Raw genomic sequence first — 23,283 nt, 5'->3', positions numbered from 1 at the left:
TATTTGATGCGTTGGTTTTTGGATTCAAATATGTGCCCTGTTGAAACGTAGATGGTCAACGCAAACCGCACTAGTACAAATTGTTCAGTCGTGGACGGTATTATCTTACGGCATATGACAATCAGAATGGTTTTTGAAGTAGTGTCTGCTCGAGCTTGAATTTTACAGAGTAGTTTACTTGCTCATACTTTCTCGGTACATCCTTGAGTCACGTCATTGATGTTTTCTCCAGAATAAATCAGAGGATTTTTGACACCTCATCGATAAAAATAGCCTCTTCAATAAGATGCCTCATCCCGGTGTGCCTATAACTTGTAGACACACTATCTCCACTCTTTCTTCAGCCCGTGAGATGAGTCGTTGATACAAGGGTTTCAACCTATTTGATATGATAACAGACAATATAAATATTTGAAACAAAAAATTACCTGTGTGCCCTTCTTCTAATTATATCTCATTCATGACAATGCAAAATTCTAAATTGACTGATGTCGTATTCTTTTGCGGAGGAGAGAAAATTTCGTGTAACTTATTTTCGACCGTAAACTAAATTGTCTTGAGTATAATAGATACCTTGAGGACAAATGAAAACAAAAACCACAGGATAATAAAAGTCGTGGCAAACATAGAGAGGGAAACATATCGGAAGTACTAGCTGTGGTTATAGACATCATTATCGAAACTTGAATATGTCTCGAATATTTACAGATCATCATGTAAATCATAACTGCAGATCTTTGATCCCTACACAGACAATGTCTTAGACTCTCTCTCTCTCTCTCTCTCTCCCCCCCCCCCCTCCGGATACGTTTTGAATTTTCCCTTCAGAAAGCCTCTATGTTGAGGCAGATGAACTAGCACTTTATCTCAGACGAATGAAACTTCACTACACTACTACACTACCTATCTTCTAATCCATTCGACCCCACCTACGGTCTGGTGTTTAGGTCCAATAAATACCATACATTGTACGCTGAAAAAGAAACTACATTCCAACTCTTGGCATACGTCCTCCCTTACAAACAAAATCAATGCTGAACACATTTCAACGTTATTTATTCCCAAATCGCCACCGTGGTTATCGAAATCTCAAAAACATATTTGCCTTTCGGAAATTAAAAACGCCATTAGCAAATCATCTTCAATTTCGGAGTAAATTCAATGAAATAAAAGCCCACTATCGCAACCATGCATACCGATGGTTTGAAAGATGGAGGCAAATTTGGAGCTGCAATTGCAACACCCCATTATACCATTCACAGAGACGGTTCAATTATAAAACCTAACTTTTAATGCAGAAGATACAGCCATACTCTTAGTCTTGAATTCCATTGAAACCTCTCAAAATCAAAACTTTTCATCTTTTCTTATTCCCTTTCACACGAAGGCCATGAGCACCGTACATCTGACAACTCTATTTTATCTCAAATATGACAGAAATATGGTTTTCTCAGACAATACGGGAAACACGTTATGTGCTGCTGACTGCTTAGTAACATCGGTGTAAAGGGTAATGAAAGGGCAGATAAAGAAGCATAAGCTGCCTTCAGTCACCCGTCTGTAATCAGAAAATCCATTTAGTGACAAAAATATTGCAAAAATTCCATGTTCGACATACCTGGCAAAATGTGTGGATTGAAAGCTCCACCAAGAGACTTTAGAATATCAGACTCATTATTGGATAATGTTATCCTCGTACAGAAAAAAATCTCAGGAGATCATTTAGTACTATGCCGATCGCGTATCAGAGTCACATACCAGACACAGTCATACGTACTAAAAGGCGGACCTCAACCGGAATGCATACCTTGCCAATGTGTTTACCGGCAGTATAACACATTATTGTTGAGAGTGTCGATTTCCACCCTGTGAGACACTAGTATTTTGATACGAATTGATTGAGGAAACTGCTCGAAGAATTGCAACCCGAGAAATTATTGGCCCTTTAAACATAATGTGATCTAATGAAAACATTTTAATAATGCTTTTACGATTTCACAAATATTATCATTATCCCTTGTTTTCTTTCTATTTAACATAATTTTAGCACTTTTTCTCCTGAATATTTATGCAATTCTGTTTTGCAATATTCCACCTTGATTTTTAGTTGGCACTACATGAACAATTTTGCACAGAGGTGCAATAAACACTACACACATGCATGCATGTACACGCACGCACGCACGCACGCACACACGCACATACATACATATATACATATATACATACATACATACATACATACATACATACATACATGCATGCATGCATGGATGCGTGCATACATACATACATACATACATACATACATACATACATAGATACATACATACTCTTATGTCACTTCTTTAGGCTCGAATAAACAGTAACACAAGAAAGAGTGAAAACAACAAACTTTGAAAAATACAATAATTTATTTCCCTGGAAAAATTCTGTAAAAATGAAAAAAAAAATATGAACTTACGGTTTTATAGAATCAAATCCAAAAATAATCCGAGAATACAATTTTATTAGTTCTAATAACAAAATGTTCCACTGATTTCACGTTCGAATCCCGACGAAGAATCAAAGATGGAAGACCACGACGTATGCTGCAATCTGTAGTGTTGAAGTCTACAGTTCCTTGTAGAAATAAAAATTATCACTCCGGTTTCTGATAGCTGAATAAATTTTTATAAAAAAAACTGTTCTGTTCCACAATTATACATGAGCACACGTATTTTCCAGAACAATAACAGTATTAATCCTTTTGAATCCAAGTAATTTGAAATAACTCCAAACGGCACAACATACAACTAACAGTTTAACAGCCCATCTGCTACTGAGATAATTTTTCCAAAACATGGGTTATATGAGCTTTCTAAAACGAAAACAAGGGCCACGTAATCATCTTCTGGACGTTTACAGAAGCAAGTACTTGTTACAGCTCATGTTTACCCAGTGTGACTCTGACGAAAACCAATAATTTTTACTCTAAGAAATAAAAAATAAAAAATATTGTTTTATCTTAAAGACAAGGTCCCATCATGATCTTGGAAACAAACAATCATTCTAAAATAATATATAACTTGTTTATGAAGGTTGCTACAAATTCTGAAATAAGGTCAGATTTAGATCAACACCTGGTGTTCATAAACTAACAGTCAAGGTCAAACTATTTTCAAAGAAAATGTATCATCTCTAGTAAATAAATTTACATTATAATAGCATACAGTAGAATAAAAAATTTAAAACTGACAAACAATTAAATTAAAATAAATATGAATTAAGTCAGATATACGTAACAATACATTCATACGTGTGGAGAGGAGGGTTATGATGGTTCATCTTGCTTAGAGAAAATCTCTTGTGTGAAATGCCAGGCAGAATATTTCTCGCACTCTTAGAGAAGGACCAAACACGTGAAAATTGTAGAAGCCACATCAAATAATATGTCATTGTTGGTAAAGTGCAGGGAAAAACAACATTCCACAAATGATGTCTGTCAGCAAACATCGGCGATCCGACTCGCCCATATTTTTTACTACGCTTATATCACCTTCCACTATACTTTAGAAGTACCATTCGAAGCCTATCAAAGATTCGGACAGAGATGGAAAGTGAACAAGGCATATTGGGCAAAATCAAGATACCGTGCAAAGACGCAATCAGAGAACGTATGGACCGGAATAAATCTCTTAAACATTGAAACGATAGCCCAACAATTGAAAATATGAATAAATACTGTATATACTAATCTAAATCTCGTTATACCATTAGAGAGAGAGAGAGAGAGAGAGAGAGAGAGAGAGAGAGATTTAAGTCATATGTCCTTAGGTTAAACTCCTTTCTCTATTAAATAGGTATGTAATATGGTACGAAATTATATACGGAAAAGTAAAGGCAGCTGCACACAAGCATTTAAGGAAATTTGATGGGATTGTCACACCCGTGATAGAAATTTAAAATACATTTGATTTCATATATTCTAAGAACTCACAAAAGGATATTTTTTCTGAAAGATCTTGCCCCATTAAAAACATAAAATACATGATTCGTCTGTATTTAAAATATGCTAATTATAAAATTAAAATTAACTTGCGACTTTCAGAGGTTTTAAACGACTACCTTGATTGAGCCATCACACTTCAACAGGACTCGATGGAGGATATCCAGTATCAACCTTTCTTTGAAACACTTACCTGCATATCTCTAGATACACTGCTAAACATTTTCAATCTAAGCTAGGAAACTAGCTTTTTTTGGCAGTACTGGCGCATCGCAACGGTGATACCAGTACCCAAAACTGGCGGGTACCAAACCGACCGTTCCATCCATCATATCATAGATTTGACAAGCTGTATATAGAAACCCAAAGAACGGATAGTAAATGTTAGTCTTCTCTGGTTTCTCGGTCACATAAAAAGTCTGTCAAACACCACTTGAAGAGCGACATAATGACCTATTTAAACAATGTTTTAAAGGCCGACAGCCTAATTTCTGCTCCATTTTCTTACAATATAGAAACTTCAGAGTTAAGGTAGATATCATCCTTTTTCAACGTTGTCCTTAGGAGATTGATATGCCTCATCATATCATATTGTTAGTCATCCTATTCAACATGAAAATCATCAGCATAGTGAAATTCTATAATCCAGGTGCTGACAGTTCATTGTATGTTGACGACATTTTGATATCCTATTGATCAAGGAGTATCGGTTGGTCAACTACTGATGAGAGTAAACATATTCCTGAAATGGTCAAAAGAAACCAGGTCCAAACTTTCAAAAGAAAGTTCGAACCGTACGAATATCTGACGAATACATCTGATGAATGATGACCCAAAGCTAAATCTTGACGGTTGTCTTATTCCTGTGTAGATGAGAAAACAACTTGAGTCCTTATTATTTAGTGCATTCTTTTTTAGGCAAATAAACCATCCCTTTATATAGGACGAACGAAATCGGCTCTTCACTATGCAATCGAACCATCTACTCTGTATAACCCGCATAAAATTTCGTGTATAGGCTTAACTACCAAAACGTTTGCGTTCAGAAACCAAACTACGCTACACCTTGTGGCATTACGAATTATTCCACATAATAATGTTGACAATATTGAAAAATTATGTATTCACCACCTTGGTTATCAAAACCGGCTAATATAATATTTAACCGCTGTGAATTTAAAAAGGCCTACGAAGATATAATTTTTGAGAGTAAATTCAGTGCAAAATAGGGCCTGCTATCGTCACTTATTGTATGTTTCTGGATGGAGTCAAAGTTGGAGTTGACATTCTAACACCTCAAGGGCACCTGTTCGCATTTGGTAGAGAATAAAATCTAAATTTGTTTATGTTGAAATTGCATCCATACTCAAAGCCATATACCTACCACGCTGTGGTACTGTATACAGATGGTTCGAAAGATGGAGAAAAGCTACAGCTGCCATTGTAGCATCCCATGTAACCAACTTGCGGCTGTCAATGGGATAATCACCAGTCTTGACTGCAGGAATTATAGCCATATTCAAAGCTTACGACTATGTTGAAATGTCTCAAAGAACAAATTTCGTCAACTTTTCGGATTAATTTTCCAAATGGAAAGCCTTGCTGTGTCTCTAATTTGACAACCCGTTAATAACCAAGATATAAAAGAAAAATGATCTTTTCACACGATCAGAGAAAAGTATTATGTTCTGTTGGCATAAAGGGTTATGAAAAGCAAAAAAAGGTCAACACTGCCTTCCAGTCACCCATTTCCGAATCGAAAATTCAATTTTCTATCTTCAATTATTGTACCAATCAGCATGCTTTTTAAACTTGGGAAACAAAGGTTAATGAAACCTCCACTAATAAACTTAAGATGATCAAGCCAACTGTTGGATAGTGGCATCCATTGTATAGAATAAATTGCAGAGATGAAGTGGTATTTGTGCATATTGCTTATCCAGATACACACACCTGACTCTAGCCGACCTTCTAAAGGGTGAACCCACACCAAAATGCATACCACGATAGTGTTCGCTTAAGCAAATTCTTAACAAGATTGTCAATTTCCACCCTGTGAGACAGAATTATTTTGGCGTGCACTGCTTGAAAAACTGTATGAAGACATACGACTCGATAACCTCTTGTAATGATATTTTGTTTTTTTTTGTGTGGATATTTTGATTTTGTTTGTTATATCACTTTCTAAAATTGTAACGTTAATCTGTATGTTTTGGTTTATCTTTCATGTACATAATGTTTGTATTTGTTTGGATTGCTTTGTTTTCCTAAATCTCTGTGCAATTCATGTTACATGTGGGTTGATACTGCATAACAACGTTTCTATTCAGATGAGATGCTATTGCAAACATATACAAATAATTGTTTATATAGGAACTGATCCAATAAAAGTGTTTAACGACTATTTGGTTAGGATAGCAAGGCTATTTTACAACGAATCGAAACCTGCACTGGTGAAAGCAAGACGCACACTGAACTCTGCGAGTACATGTCAAATCTGTGAGATTAAAATATTAAAGATAAAGTCAGTGACCACGATCACTTAGCCGGAAGTTACAGAGGTCCTACCAGCAGAGACTACATTTTAAGTTTCCAGTATGTACATTATGTGATTATGACATCAATCGTTAAATTCAAATAAGCTCAAATTAAATACACTAAGCAAGAGACTCTCAATATGTGGTACGTGGAAAAGTTGCAGAAAATCGAAAACTTGTACTTTGATCCACAAATAGCAGGATCATGCGTGGCATTAAAAAGGAAAGACTACATTAACTAAAATATGAATTGTTTGATTGTATTTCGAGAACGAAACTGTTAATTATTATTAAGTTTGTTTTATGTGTAGCGCTTTTAGGCAATGCGCTTTACTACAGTTAGCCAGCTATACAATCAACTTTAAGAAAGAGCATTACCCTCTGCCATCAATCCTTAAGTTGTTTGCAGAGACCCTCAGCAGTGTTCAAGTATTCCAGAAAAAGGTTTTTGAGCCCCTTCACAATGGTGACTAAGGGAAAAAAGAAACAATATTGCTATGTGACAAGCTGAAGAGTTAATGAATGTCTGTATGAAAGAATATATTCTTGACCGAATGAGCAATTACAGTACATCTGATTTAGTTGATGGTGCCAGTTTAAAAGTATCAAGAGTAGAGCTTACATTTGTGATAGACTTTGACTTGTTATATGATTGATAGATAACTAAGGCTAGTATTAGTATAATATGGCACAGAAATACCCCAAAGCGATCAAAGAATATTATGTTGAAGAAGTTTGAAAAAGAATGCAAGGTATATTGGGCATATGAAAATGTTACAGTTAAGGTCATACGTCATGTATCTTGACACCAACAATGAATATGGATGGACAATAAGCCAACGCATGCAACGAGAAATGAAAACATTAGATGGTAATACAAAAATCTTTAACATTTTTGATGTTAATATACAGATTGGATTGTAAACGTTCATTTAAAAGGGCTATATGCGCTTTTTCCGGAATTATCACTTGCTCCAGGGAAATTAATTTCAGATGTATAACATGTAACTTTCTTGATAAAGAGCATAATAAATTATCGCAAGTGTGCAAGATAAACTATACCAAAATTATTGAGTACATTGAAACACAAAAAGAAGTAAGCGATGCATTATAAAAATCACAAAGTTATACATGCAACTGGGTTTGAAAGTGATAAGGATCTAAACAGTTTTCTTGTTCGAACAGCATCCTGTCCAAAATCGTATGCAAAGGTCAATATGTCTGAGAGAAACAGAGTTCAACAAAGACGTCTACCAATTGATGAATAATTTAGTGTTTATGAAGAACAATGGAAATCTTCGAAAGAGGTCAACAAATACAGCAAGCATTTCAAATGTCAAAGTTTTTCATTTACCAGAAGGGCAATAATAGATGTCGACTTGGTACTAGACAGCTTAAAACTAAACTAATAAAAGCTATGATGATTTAACTGACATTACGATCCAATTGATTTATGTAAGAATTGTGCAACATCAAATAAAAAAAATCAAATGAGGTGAAAGATTTCACCATGGGCATCAGAGATACAGATTGTGCGTGCATCCCTGTCTAGCCAAATAACTTTTATATTGGCATAAAGTATGACACAATGTTCTACGAGACTTGTGACTACCCCATAGACAACGTGCTTAATATGAAGCAGATGAACATAAAGGTTCGGTGAACTTTTAAATATAAGCTAATCTTAGTATCAATGAGAGCGTCTGAGGGTTACGGGTAAACATATTAATACAGGACTTACGAAATGAAAAGAAATTTTGTACAGAAATGAAAAAACAAAGCTTGTTCAGATAGACTACACATTTTGAAATGTACAACGATTGCTTATTCAGTCAGAAGGAAAATTCATAGGCAACGAACTTGGCCAGATCATAAAATCATCAGATGTATATCATCATAAATAACAAATTAGAGGTATTAATGAATGATGACAAAAGGTTTCTGTCTGATCATATCAATAATATTAATTAAAATGGAAACTCTAGTTTCATCAAATGTTTGCTTTGTTTACTTCGCTTTGTATTTACTGTGTAATTGTTACGCGGGAAAGTTTTCCTTTACAGCTTCGTTTCAAACATTCTGAAGCAATGATTTCATCACCATTTAAAATCGGAATTATTTTGATCGTGTACATTGGGAAGTTTTAACACTCATCACGTATTAAAACATTTATATAAAGGAAATTTTCGTAAAGCGATTGAATAACGGATGACATTAATTTAATTGATGAAAACCGAAATGAAATGTATCCGTTGCCAATCCGAAGCTAGAAACGTTTCATTTTATTTTATGCAGGAACCTATAGGCTAGCAAGTTGTACTACATAAAAGACTGAAGTAGCATATTTCTTATTGTATCCTGCACAAGGACGGCGTTCTACCATTTATGCTTTGCTGTGTTTTGTGAATATTCACACAGACAATATAAACAATTAAACAATTCCTGTGTCGTAAGTGTTATTTTATAATTTCTTATGCCTCAAAAGTATATAAAATGGCTATTATTCCCCAAAAACATTGCTTTTGTGACCAGGACAGTGATATTTTGAAATTTACCTATTTACAATGAGAAAACGGGCCAATTTGTGTCTTTTCATTCACATAAAGTCAGAAAGCGATTACGAAATAACACTTACCACCTAGGAACAAAATATGTGTTACATAGTGTGATCAGTTTTAAAACATATCCAGTATCAACGAATGTTGCATATATCAGTAATGGCAGAAGGTGGTAAATTTTGTTAATAATTACATTTGTTTATTTTGATGTAGCTAGCGGTAAAGTAAGCAAAGTCACGCAGACTTTAAATTTACTAGTAATGCTGTGTGAAATTAAACTAGACTGTACAGTTCGAACAATTTAGTCAGGTACAAGATCACGTGTTATCTATTGGAACCTTGTGACCTCAGTGAGTGTAAATGGACGATTGACTTTGCAATTTCTTCAATATCCATTGTTTACAATTGTAATATGTTAAATCTTTACAACCATTCTGTAATCAAAGGTGCTACAAACTTGAAGAATGCCTGCTATTGTGTTGTCCACAGCGAAGGTTTTATCTTGTTGTATTTTGTTAATTTCAACTACTTGCACCTCTGTCTGTTTGAGACTCTTTGTAGAAAATAATATTTTACTAAGTGAACAAGATTCCCCAAAATGCTACTCCATCACCTAAATAATAGGGGTTGCTGTTTGAGCGAATTTCGTTTCTTTCTTTTTTATTATTATCGGGAGGTTGACAACATCATGCGTCGTTTGTAACTGTTGAGCTTTGTGTCGATTAAATATTTGTGAACGTTGCCCAGTTAGCCTGCGAGATTCAACTGAATGTGGATATTTTTACTTTCTGTGGTTGTTTGCTTACCTTGATTTCATCTTGTATTTTGTCGCGTCCATTTTCCATATAGTTGGCGATGAAATATGGAAGATAGATGAATATAAATCTACATGGGAACATTGGTAATTCGCAAGATAATTTAATATGTTACATAATTAGAAGTAAAACTGTGGATATCAATTGATGGCTTACTATCCGAATCATGACTAAGATATCGAGAGAAAAAATGGACATAACCCGGTTTTACACAAAAAGTAGATATTGTAAACTATGTCAAAAGACTACGCAAACTAGAAGTTAAACATGAAGATGTAAGATCCAAAAAAGCATCTAACTTGAAATGGGGAGGAAAAAAAACCTAACAGCTCTATGGGTATTTAAGACACATGTATCGCCACGACAAGAACTGTATAATATTACAATTGGCTAGAAATAGGAAATTGTAAAATTTGAAGCAAAACATCAAAATCAGAACCGCTATTGAAAATGCTGGTCATCCTGTCTGCTTACTTTTGCATAAGATAACATAACTTTATTTAGCATGAAGGTGTAAGTGCCCACAATCTGTATATCGATCACAATATTCATTGTTCCTCTTTCAATATGTTTGTTCGTCGGAAGACTTTCCAGTGGAGAAATACTTGTAATATGATATTCAGCGAAAACATAATAAAGAATGCGAAACTGCATTCGAGAGTAGCAATGTAAGAACACACAATTTTCGGTCGTGATAGATTTCAAACCTCATCTGTGACGAATACCTAGGTGTTATTCAACTACTGTAACATTTGTTTAAGGAACAAACTCATTAGCAAACCATTTTAATTATCTGTCTATTTCAAATTGTTATGCTCCTTTTCCCACTGTTTACATGTCCAAATCTATACAGTTAAATATTATCAGTCTGGAATCCAACTAGGATCGAGATAAATCTAGATTCATTTATATAAATTCTGTGTAATATCTATTTCAATTGGATGTAATGTAGCTATCTTTCAATTCATTTTGTAAAACTTCGAATTTGAAAACTTTTGATCATTAATGATGCCAAGGTGGAAAGTTCAGCGTCTGAAATTTATTTGGAGATTTAAACAGTCCTTGCATTTAGTAGTGTTTCCGATGTGTATTTTTTACTCAGTTATCTACATGTTTTCCAACTGCTTTTCAGTCAAATGTTTACTAGCCAACTCGTTGTATGTTGGATTTGCTAATATACACTCCATATTTGTACTGTTCAATATTTCAGGTGCTTCCATGTTCTGTTTCTTGATAAAGTTTCAGTTTTAAAATCGATTTGTTACTAAGTATTACTCTAAGTTAATCCCAATTCTTTTTGTAACGTGACTAATTTATTCTATTCATTATCTTTAAATGCCTGAAAAGTGGTCAATGGTGATCAAACGTTTGAACTGAAATCTCATTATGATGAACTCTTGACGAATGATCTTTGACTAAAAATAAAAACTGACGATTCTCTAAAACTTAGAAGTGACTTTGATGATAAAATGAACAAAACAATCGACAGCGTTGTTACTGCAGAACAAACTATAAAATAAAATCAACATGAAATCACACATATATTAAAGGGTTTGACCAACAAGTAAAAGAAGCATACAATAATATTTGATGATTACCACGAACCTAATTTAAAATGGAAAACGTTCAATTGTACAGCAAATATTATTTACCACTGAAGAGAAAGAAAGCTGTTTCAAAAAGAAAAGAGTTCATAAAACATGATGCTAAAACTTATCAGAAACAGATTGCAGAGCACAGAATCATATCAGCAAGAAAAAGACACTACTAAGAAGGATGAAGATGAAATGTGATCACGAAGGTGGGAAACAAAGATGTAAAGCACAAAGGTGGACCAAGTCAACCTTAGAAACGGCATCGCCGCACTGACCTTCACAAAATAGAAAACTATATTAAAATGGATCACGAAAGAAAGAAATGATGTGGGTTTTTTTCAATAGTCTTTGTAGTGTGAGCTGGTAGGGTTCACTTTTTGAAATAGTTATATTACCTCTAATTCTTCTATTTATTTTGTTTACAGTTCCGACCAAAAATACTAGGAAAAGATCAAGTAATGAGAAGACAAATCACAATGAAAAGAACGTAATAATTTTTTCAACACTATGTAATGACTGGTCTTAAACACAACCAAACATTTTAGGTAATGCTGACACTAATCATTTGATTAATCCAAGTAATTTTGGTTCAAAAAATTTTAAACATTTATAAATATGATTGCCCTGGTTTAGGCTGAGTTGGGATATAATGAACGTATTGATTAGTACCAGTAGTACTTTGTACCAAATTTGCTGTAGATAGAGCAACTGTTAGTCTTACCATTGCAATCGTTGTCATCGTTACAGCTATTGTCCTATACCTTTCTTTAAATACATGTTTAAGCCTTTCACATAAAGGTTATTTTCCACATACTTTTAAATTGTTTCAATCTTTCATCTGAGACCTCTGACCACTTGATAGATATCCACTCATTTGGTAGTTTATGTCACGTATAAAGTTTAATATGTTTCTCGAATCCATTACTTTATGTGAAAGCAACCTTTCTATCACCATAGTAGCAACGGTATTTTAACCACTGGTATGTGTCAGCCATTTACAACAGTATCAAATAATCAAAAAGTAGTGTACGTCTGACAAATTTTCTTTTGGCGTGATCAGCAGCCAACCAACAAATCAGCCATCTACATATGACACATTTTAGTTGATATACTTGCAACTTTTTAGCAATGTTTTAAACAATCGAATTATTTGAGATAAATAACAAATAGTAGTTGTTTAAAACATGTATACTTTTTGCATTGAGTCACCATGTGTTGATTTAAAATAGACTCTTCTGTTCTACACATACTGTCTCTGCTTGTTATATTGATATTGTAATGTTGATACGATCTTCCAGACTTTCTGTCAATTAAGTCGAATAGAAACATGTGTATTTGGCAATTATAAATTTGTAATTAAATCCTTCCTTGTACTGAACAGTTATGATAATTCTGAAATCATGTCTATGACGGTTTGTCCCGAAGGTGCTATTAATTAAATAAGTAAATCAGCATCTTTCTGAACACTCCATTACATCCTTCTACGTTGAAACGGGCAAATATAAATTTCATTATTTTTAACTTAAACACATAATAGTATTTACTTCCTTAATTATTGTCAACATGTTTCCATTTGTAATTTCATGGTGCTATTTTGTTTTAATTGTGTATTATATATATATATATATATATATATATATATATATATATATATATATATATATATATATATATATATATATATATATATATATATTGTAAAGTGCTCAGAGCTTATGGTGATCAGGCATCGTTTAACTCTATACCGTCATCATTATTATACATTTTGTTTTGTATCATAACTAGCTTTGACTCTGAACATTGTCTATTTAATCACAACGTATCTTACTTTCCATCCTTTTTCTTGTTGAAGTAATTTCCACATGTCTGTTGATATATGTAGGACCATAACTGACCTGTTGTTGAAACTACATTTCAGGTGTTAGTTATCATTATATAGTATATGTGTGTTGCATTAGGAAGGATTGCACTGATTCGTGTACACCTCCTGAACCGTTTCTCTAAAAACATCTAACATGAAATTGTATCACTGGTAATGTCTAGGAATATGATGTTGTTATGGCTCACAGGAAATCGGTGTTCAATTTTGGAATTTTTAATCGTTTAAAACGTAATTACCTTCGGCTGTGTCCCTCAGATATGTCAAACTAAATTGAATTGACCACGTATCAGTGCAATTTTGTTTGTAAACTTACAAATTACCATATAGATGCTACAAATGGTCTTAACATTTAATCGAATAGGTAGCTGAGTTTCTTTAAAGTGCGTCTTCAGTACTAAAGGAATGTTTATGTACACAGTGAGTTTGATGCTAAACAGTAGAAACACATCCGAAATGCCATTTAATTGGATTTTGATACTAAGTTCACCATGTTTTCAGTATATTCCTGCGGAATTGAAGGGCAATAAATGCTAAAGCAGACGAAAGACAACATACTGTATTTGATAAGCTTGATAACATTGACGAATTTCGAATCCTATTGAAATACATTCAAAGAACATTCGAATAGGTAAAGATAGTTTTCGTTTCAACTACACTAAGTAGATATTGTGTTATTTTCCTGTAAATTGACTACACTGCAGTAAAATATTTGTAAAGAAGCATTTCACTTTACAGGCGCAATCTTCAGCTGCGATTGTACTTGCAAGCGTTAGACTTTATTTGTTTCTTCATACCTTCTGTATGGGATAAAAATGTTAATACAAGAGGTACATATTCAGTGGAATAGTTTTGATGGTCCATTGGGCTTTGAACTTTGTATGGTTGCCTAACCCGTATAGCATTCCTGATGGTAAGGTTGTTGAGTTTGGAGGAGGAGAGATCTTGGTTTACTTAATATGGAGGGCCAGAAGTTTTTGACAAACATGTCTTCACCTTTGTCGTGTGGATATCATCGAATAGCACCATCATATCTGTTGATGAGCTATATAGTTGGTGTTTCACCTAAATGACAGTGTCGTTTTCTGTACGACAATCTAATGCAGCACATTTTGTGGGATGAAATATACATTTAATCATAACTATTGATGACCTACTTATACATTTTGTCACTTCTGTTGTTGAATTGTTATGAATCGTTATGTGCTTGTGAATAATACTACTGCATGGTGAATAATACTACTGCATTGTGAATAATACTTCAGCATTGTGAACAATAATACTGTATTGTTAATATCACTACTGCATTGTGAATGATACTACGGCATTGTGAATAATACTACGGTATTGTGAATAATACTACTGCATTATGAATAATACTACTGAATTGTGAATAATACTACCGCATGGTGAATACTACTGCATTGTGAATAATACTACTGCATTGTGAATAATAATACAGCATTGTGAATACTACTACGTCATTGTGAATAATAATACTACATTGTGAATAATACTACGGCATTGTGAATAATAATACTGCATTGTGAATAATACTACTGCATTGTGAATAATACTACGGCATTGTGATTAATACTATGGCATTGTGAATAATAATACTGCATTGCAATATTGCATCTCATTTCCTCACCATGCGAATAGATTCATAATTTCATCGCTGGAATAACGACGTATCAGCTGTGTTAGCAGCATACTTCCTTTTCGATCACAAGGAAACGTAATAGTTGTCATAAAGTTAAAAAAGAAGGCAGAAAAAGTCATGTATATATGACAAATAATACTATCATACAGGTTGTACTCTACGGAGATTCGAACACTGGTCCGCGGGTAAACGGCACCCATCGCCTTGCCTGTACACACAAGCCCATATTCCTTCACGACTAAACACACATAACCAAAAAATGGTGTTACTTAATCAGTGCTATATGCACTCGTGTGTAGTAAACACACTCGCATGACGACCTATTAACTAATTCTAATGTATCTACACAGTCATTCCGGATTCCTATGAGAGAAATTAAGGTATGTAGAATTAATTATAAAGAATAATAAATATACACAGACAGAACGGAAAGTGCTATCCTTGGATTCCTATAGAAGAATGTTTGATAATAGTAGGCAGAATTAATTTTTTAATACAAATCATACTATCGTATAGGTTAGAGAATTTTTAATTCGTACTCTACGGAGATTCGAACCCAGGTCCGCGGGTAAACTGCACCCGTCGTCTTGCCCCCACACACGAGCCCATATTCCCTCACGAGTCTCCATAGAGTACGAATTAAAAAATCTTAGGAATCCAGGGATAGCAATTTCCGTTCTGTCTGGTGCATATTTATAATTCTCTCTCTCTCTCTCTCTCTCTCTCTCTCCGCTAGATCCTACAACAGCAGGAGTTGGTCCTGTTACACATAACTTAATTCAGATAGAATTGTTAACTAACTGGCCATCCGTTCCGTGAAATTTTCAACAGTCACACTCTTTGGACTTAAACTTCTAGTAGGGAATGCTATTCATAATCCATGAACATATGCCGTACATCCAAATTGAAATAACCCATTGGTTTTGTTTTTTATTGTCCATTGTTGAATTACTGTATACATGAAAATGTAATTGCTGACAATGATCATTTATCAGTTGTGCACATCAGGGAATACATGATAGAGGGTAACACTGTTTATAAAGCTTTATATTGATCATTTTTGGTCTTAATTTCGTTAAATGTCGATTACGTGTTTCATTTATGACGACGGACGTTGGAGGGCAGAACTGCCCTTTTCATGTCATTATACCTTCTGTAAATAAAATTCCGATTTGCCGCTTATGCTTACACGATATCTGAACAATAATCGTGACAACTGACTGAAAATCCTGCCCGATATAATTATTTTACTGAATACAGTTAATGAGTAAAAACTATTTAAAAAAAACACTCAAAGGTTGAACCTAATTCAATGTCACATTACTGGAAATTGCAGTTGTTATTAATTTACGAATGACTGGAGATAAAGTAGTGTTCCAAATCTAAACTTAGTCAATAAGTACCGGATATTTAGGTATCATCCTTTCATCGAGTCTGTGGGGAAGTAATCTCAGTCAGCTATTAAAAGTGCTTTCGTAGATAAGGCTATGTTCGTCATTACGTGGCAAACAAAACAAGTACGGTTTCTAATAGAATTTAGCAAACACACACGAGCCAGTCACGTGATCAGACTAACATATAAAGAATTAAGAAAAAAAGTGAAACCGATAAGCATTAGTCATACATATGTGGGAACTAGACGTACAGAATGTAAAAAGTCTTTTAAAAAAGAATTTTTGTTGCTAATATTTTATCACTGTATGGGAGGTATATAATTTATGACCACCACAAAAGTCTTTGCCTCTCTGAGCTGCAGATCTCACAATTATGGCCCACTTTAACATACTTGGTGTGGCTCACCCTCTCTACCGGAGAGAAAATTTTATCATATACATCATTATCTCCACTGCGAAAATGCAATTTTCATGCAGTTTAAACATTCGTTACTTATAACACAGTTTGGATATCTAATTAACTAGCTTTGTAATTGCAAGCAGCAGCAGATCAATTAAAATTTACATCATATTTAGGTAAAAACATAATTAAACGGAAGTTGTTTTTTTCTAGAGTTACATGAAATTGAAATGACTGCTGAAAAAGTTCATGCTAACGAAACGAAAACATAGGCTAAACATAGCTTCAAACGCAGGAACAGTTCTCTGCATAACATATATCGCAGTGTTAATATGCGTTTAACCAGTACTGATGAAAGTAACATAAACGATCTATTCATGTTGTTAAGGTATTGTCTCCAAAGAAAGTTCTCAAATCTTGGGGCATGATTTTTCCCGTTGGCCTTTCCTTAATTTAAACAGATTGTTTCACAGTTAAGATTGTACATATTTGGATCAAAATTTTATGATTACAATTGAAACTTCTATTGAACATATTCGCCAATATTTACATTATGTGAAGCTTCCAATGATCGAATTATTTCAGAACTTGTCATATATTACAGTGGTCTTTATTGTGCTGCGACATATATAGACTTTTCGACATGTTTAACCTGTGTAATAAGGTTATTAAAAAGACAATGGCGACATGTTTCACACTACTATTCAGTTTTATTCGCCATCATATAATGTAGTACCTTACCTTAATTTGCAAAACCTAATTTATGTTAATGCAATCATCTAAAATTAACTGTAACTCGTGTTACATTAAGTTTCAACTTAACGTCGTTTTTTTTAAGTGATTGATTTATTCTCAGTTGGTCTTCTAAGCCCAAATCCAATGGCAAGAGAAAGAGTTAGACCTGCTTTACTTGTTGCAGAATATGTGCAATGGGATTGAACCCAATTTCTCACGGTATACTTTATGAATATTATATAATAAAGAGCTGCACAACCTGGCGGCAAAAAAAAATGAATCTCAATATATATATATATATATATATATATATATATATATATATATATATATATATATATATATATATATATATATATATATATATAATTTCAGAACTTGTTATATATTAAGTGTTCTTTATTGTACACATACATACATACATACATACATACATACATACATACATACATATGTGACGGAAGGAGTGTGAGTGAGTTTCTGCATTGTTTACATTTGCTAATGTGACTGATTTACTTCTGAGCATGCAAAAAAAAAGTCTCAATTAGCTTTTGATTCATAGAACCCTTAATAAAGCAAATACCAGTGTATGGAAAAAAGAAAATTATAAACGTCGTAGCACAATTAACTACAATTACTGCATGGTTTAATATGGTCAAATCGTTCAACCGTTTTGAAAGTGTTATAAGGATTCCAAAAGATAAACCAGCTTAAGGCAGGCGACCAAGAAATTATCATTCCAGTGAAATAGATAAATTAGATATATAGATATATAATTTAACAGAGAATTAAATTTATTCTCATACTCCTATACCTTCGCACTTGACATTAACGATTGGTGGATTTTGAAAAATGATAGCAGACATAAATAAATGCCACTGGACAAATATTAACAGAAAACATTGCCAGCGGAAAATTCAGTTTGAAAAGGGTGCTTTTCAACGGTTGGCGTATATGAAGTACATACCACTAATGAGGAGTTCTTACTGAAACTATGTATCTCCTTCGACTCATTCTCTCGTATGTGTTTGGATCAAGATGACCATCTGGACGTGGTTCACGCTATTGATTTTATCAGCATGACTGATTTAATTATTCTGAGTTGTCTAAATTGAGAACTTCAAAACGGAGAAAAGTGATACTAATGTACATTTGATACATGACAACTTCAGAGAAAAGTAAAACTGAATTGTTAATTTCAACTAACTTTCAGAACTATTTAGTTTATTTTAACCCCATCAATGTGAAACTGTCTCTCCTGATGTTAAAACCCATTACAACAGGAAACTGCATGTATAAACTGCATATGTACGTTCATTTTGTATGACTTCTGAACCTTGAACAACCAGTGGACACGAATGAGGTATAAACCCCAAAAGTATAATATTAACCTCATAGCATAGGTTGGGCTTAACCATTATCTCTAACAAATTGTACATTTAGTTTTCAGTTTTTCAGTTTAACATTGATTCAAGAAATTTCAACAGATAGATGTGTCACATAAATATTTCTTATGGTGGCTCAGGTGTGGTATATGAAACGCTAATCTAGTATCAACGTTATTGTTTAGTCAAGAAGGTAGAAAGTTGGCGTACCAAAACAAGTATTTTCTCCCACCGCAAGCATGATCAGCGAGATGTCATACCCAGCACTATTTGCATGATTGTTCAATTGGTGGCATTCAACGTTCGTAACAGTATGCTTATTTTACAAATTCTCTTAAGTGCATCTGCTCCTGTGGAGTTAAATTACTTTGAATTGTTTGAATGTGTGACTACAAGCCATCTTATATTTAGTATATCTGTATTAAAACATGTTCATTAATATAGGAGAGCAGAGCTACATGCCATCGAATATACAGCATATCTGTGCTAAAACAGGTTCATTTACATTGGAGCGCAGAGCTTGGCGCCTGCATATAAAGCAAGAAAGTGCACTATAATCCCTACTGTTGTATTAAATTACCCCCACGCCAACATGTTACTTTTGCTGATTCAATAGTTGTAACTAGAGTGAAATATGCAATTACTTTCCAGCACTATGAGCCATTCCTGCAACAGAGATACTTAAGGGAAAAATACACAGAATATCAGTATAATGAGGCTAATGGATATTAATTACATACACACAACAGTATTAAAGATATGGTTTATTATAGCAATAGTAAATACCAGTTGACATTAAGGGTGCAAGTGACATATATATAAACAACCTTGATAACCGTTCAACCGGACCACTATGAAAATTTATCAAAACTACAGTACACAAGCGATCCAAAAAAGGTCCATATTTTTGGACAGCTATACTAAACCAAAACATCAAAACGTTATTCAAAGCATAAAACTAGTATTCATTTCATCTAGACAACCAATAAGAACACATCGCTAAAACAGTTTATGCACTTCATCTCCAATTGTGAATGCATGACTAAAATAGTCTTAACGGTAAATATAACGTTGAAGAAAGCTACAGTCAACACAGCGAGCAAAACTCCAAAATACAAATTCGAAATGCGTTTGATGTGTAGCATAAGTAATGATGAACATGCTTGCACGTTGGTAACATTTATGGTTCCTGATTTACTGAACGTTTTCAATCATCATCCATTAGTCACTAAAGCTGCGTAGCTTATTATCATAAAATTATGTATAACTAATTTCATTACGAACCGAACGATTCTGTATTGGCACATGTGTTTTGTTTCGTTACAACCAAATAAGGATGTATCTAAAATAAAAACAAATTACTCGCACACTGATGGAGCTAAATTTTTATCCACATAATTTGGTGGGTAAATTAATTTCAGCTTTTTTTGGACATAACAAGTTGTTGTTGTTGTTGTTGTTGTAGGGTTTAACGCCATTTTTCAGCACACGTAAGCCTATATATGGCGGCCAGTATTAATGGTGGAGGAAGAACCTGAGAAATCCCGGGAGAGAACCACCGACCCTCGAGAAGCTACTCGCAAGCTTTCTCACATACCCACATTGGCCGAATCCGAGACTCGAACCCACGCATACAGAGGTGAGATGGCAGTGATCAGTAACAGAGAGCGCTTTAGACCACTCGCCCACTCGGGGCCCCGACATAACAACTAACGTGGCAGCTAATAATGTCACCATTTATATTTAACTATAAAGAATCTGTCTTGATTAGGAAAAACAAACAATTGGTGGTAATCAATGGGAACGAACGTGCAACATAGGAAAACAAACGATACTGGTATGTACAGTAGTGCCAGTTGTTGGAGAACGATGCTTGTAAACGTTATACGCATATACGAATTTTATATAATTCTCGCAGAGATGGACGGATAGAAAAAATCTCTAATCAAGTAATTTCAATTATCTTTCACCGCTTTCACAAGAGTAGATATCATCCTTAGAAAACGCTGTCTACCATGCGATACATCATCGCCCAGCCGATCTTATACTTGACACGTTTCACCTTTACTGAGTAAGACTCTCCATAGCGCAGATCTTCGGTCATCACGGGAAGAAAAATGCATCACAAGAACACAACGGAAGCTAACTTCTACCAGGAAAGACCATTATGGCAGACGCACGATACAAAATTCGTCCTCATTTATCAATACATTGTTGTATAGCCTGATCATCCAATAATTGGCAAATAAAATTATATATTGTATCTGCTTAATATATCAAAATATTGTTAGCAACATAGCTATGCCAAAGAACTGACCGACGCACATACAAACTGTAGTTCAATCAAACTTTGCATGCCTGGCTCAGCTTCGTTCTAAGAATTGAAACTCTGTACTGCTTGTTGAAGCAACTGTTACGAATAATGGGTATATGCCATTTAAATGAAGGTTTACAACAATGACAATATCACGGTATGCTGTATTTGATAATGCCTATCGTAGGCATCTGGATGTAGCATAAGGCAAACCCATATGTGTCTCAGCAGAGGGATTGTAACTCCTCAACACAGTCTGATAGATAATACTGGCATTACGCTAAATAACAACAACAGTTTGGAACGAATCGGTTGTAAGCCACAAGCGTGACAATTTCCCCCAAAATATACAAATCAATTGTGCAATGTTTATAGCCGCTGAGTCATGACTGAGGTGGTTTAATCAACTGAGTTCATTATAAACGTTATTACTTAAAATTGCATACGCTTACAATACGCAAATGACTGTCAGCAGGAATTGCATTATACATGACAACGCTTAGGACGTACTTGAGGAATTTATATTCTAGACTTAAGCCACAAGAGAGCAAGAAATTTGAACAGCAATAAATATGTACCTAAACATTACCTGCGTATCTAAACATTACCTGCGTACTTAAACATTACCTACGTACCTAAACATTATCAACGTACCTAATATAACCTAAGTACCTAAACATTTCCATGCGGTGGCAGTTTATGCAGCTGTTGAAAAATAACTATTGAGAGACTGGAGGCATTAATAGAAATTCAAATATGCCCATAAAGTTTAAGTAACTTTTTTGGGCACAACATATGTTTAAAAATGTGTTAAACGTTGTTGCAAATGTGATACTTAGACGATTAAATGACATGTTTAATAAAGCATTAAATGTATTTTGCTAGACATATGTAAGAAAGATGTTCTTATCCCCATATAGCATGTATTGTTGTAATATGAGGAAACCAGGACAATATTTAAACAGATCTAAATGCTCATAAATGAAATTCAGAGTTGGCCACATTAAGTACCGTTTGAAGTCGTGAATCAAAGATTGAACACACTTCATGTTAGATGACCATACTGTTATGAACAACTAATTACAGCTCAGCGATGTGAAGATGGAACCGATCTGGCGCATACAAAGGCGGAATCAGGCAGAGAGTGGGGGAGATAGAACAAATGAGTACTATGAAAAATCTACATTGTATAAGAAGACGACGTAGAAGAAGAAGAAGAAGAGCAAGAAAGAGGAATAATTAAATAAAAGAATGACATAAATGGTGCAGTGGTGAGAATATATTGGAGTTTCGTAGCAAGGCGAAGAAAATGTGCCATCCCAATATTTCTTTCACTGACTAGAGACCCGCTAAATAATCTTCCATTTACGTCGAAGGCACTACAGTTGCATTCCAAATGGCAGTATTCAATCGTTCATTCAGTAAAATCTAAACCAAAGATGCATACTAATTAAGAATTGAACATCCATTTTCATAACACATTTATGTCGGCTTATTGAATGGGTAGAGTATGAACAATTTATGGGCTTCAGTTACACGGTAATATTCATCGTTTCCATATTCAATATGAGTATTTCCATGCAAAGTAAGTGTATATTTCTAACACTCGAAAAAGATTTTAATTGGCCCTGCTTCGGTCTTTGCATTGGTTATTTGCATAGAAACAATATTACAACTGACCATTAATGCATTATATTGCAAACTTTTCCATAAGAACTTGGAGCACGCCTTTAAAAGACAACTGTTAAGAGGTTATCACTCTTATTATTCTCTATCGCAACCATCATTGGATTCATCAGCAAGAAAATAATACCTTTTTGACGATATGTTTATAAAAGTTTGACTCTTCGTGTAAGAGTTGCTATGGTGCTATGAATGCTATGTTTCCTACTAAAATTTTCAAAACAATAATCAAGACTCGTGTTTAAATTACAACGTGGATAACTATTGTTTGATTATGCTGAAATTCATGATTGATAACTATTTCCTTAGTTTACAGGTGAATAATTATGCGTAAATT

This window comes from Sinohyriopsis cumingii, chromosome 19 (genome assembly GCF_028554795.1).
Source record: "Sinohyriopsis cumingii isolate HCF-2022 chromosome 19, ASM2855479v2, whole genome shotgun sequence".
NCBI classification, from domain to species: Eukaryota; Metazoa; Mollusca; class Bivalvia; order Unionida; family Unionidae; genus Sinohyriopsis; species Sinohyriopsis cumingii.
The sequence above is the reverse complement of the archived record's forward strand: the minus strand, read 5'-3'. Positions refer to the sequence as shown.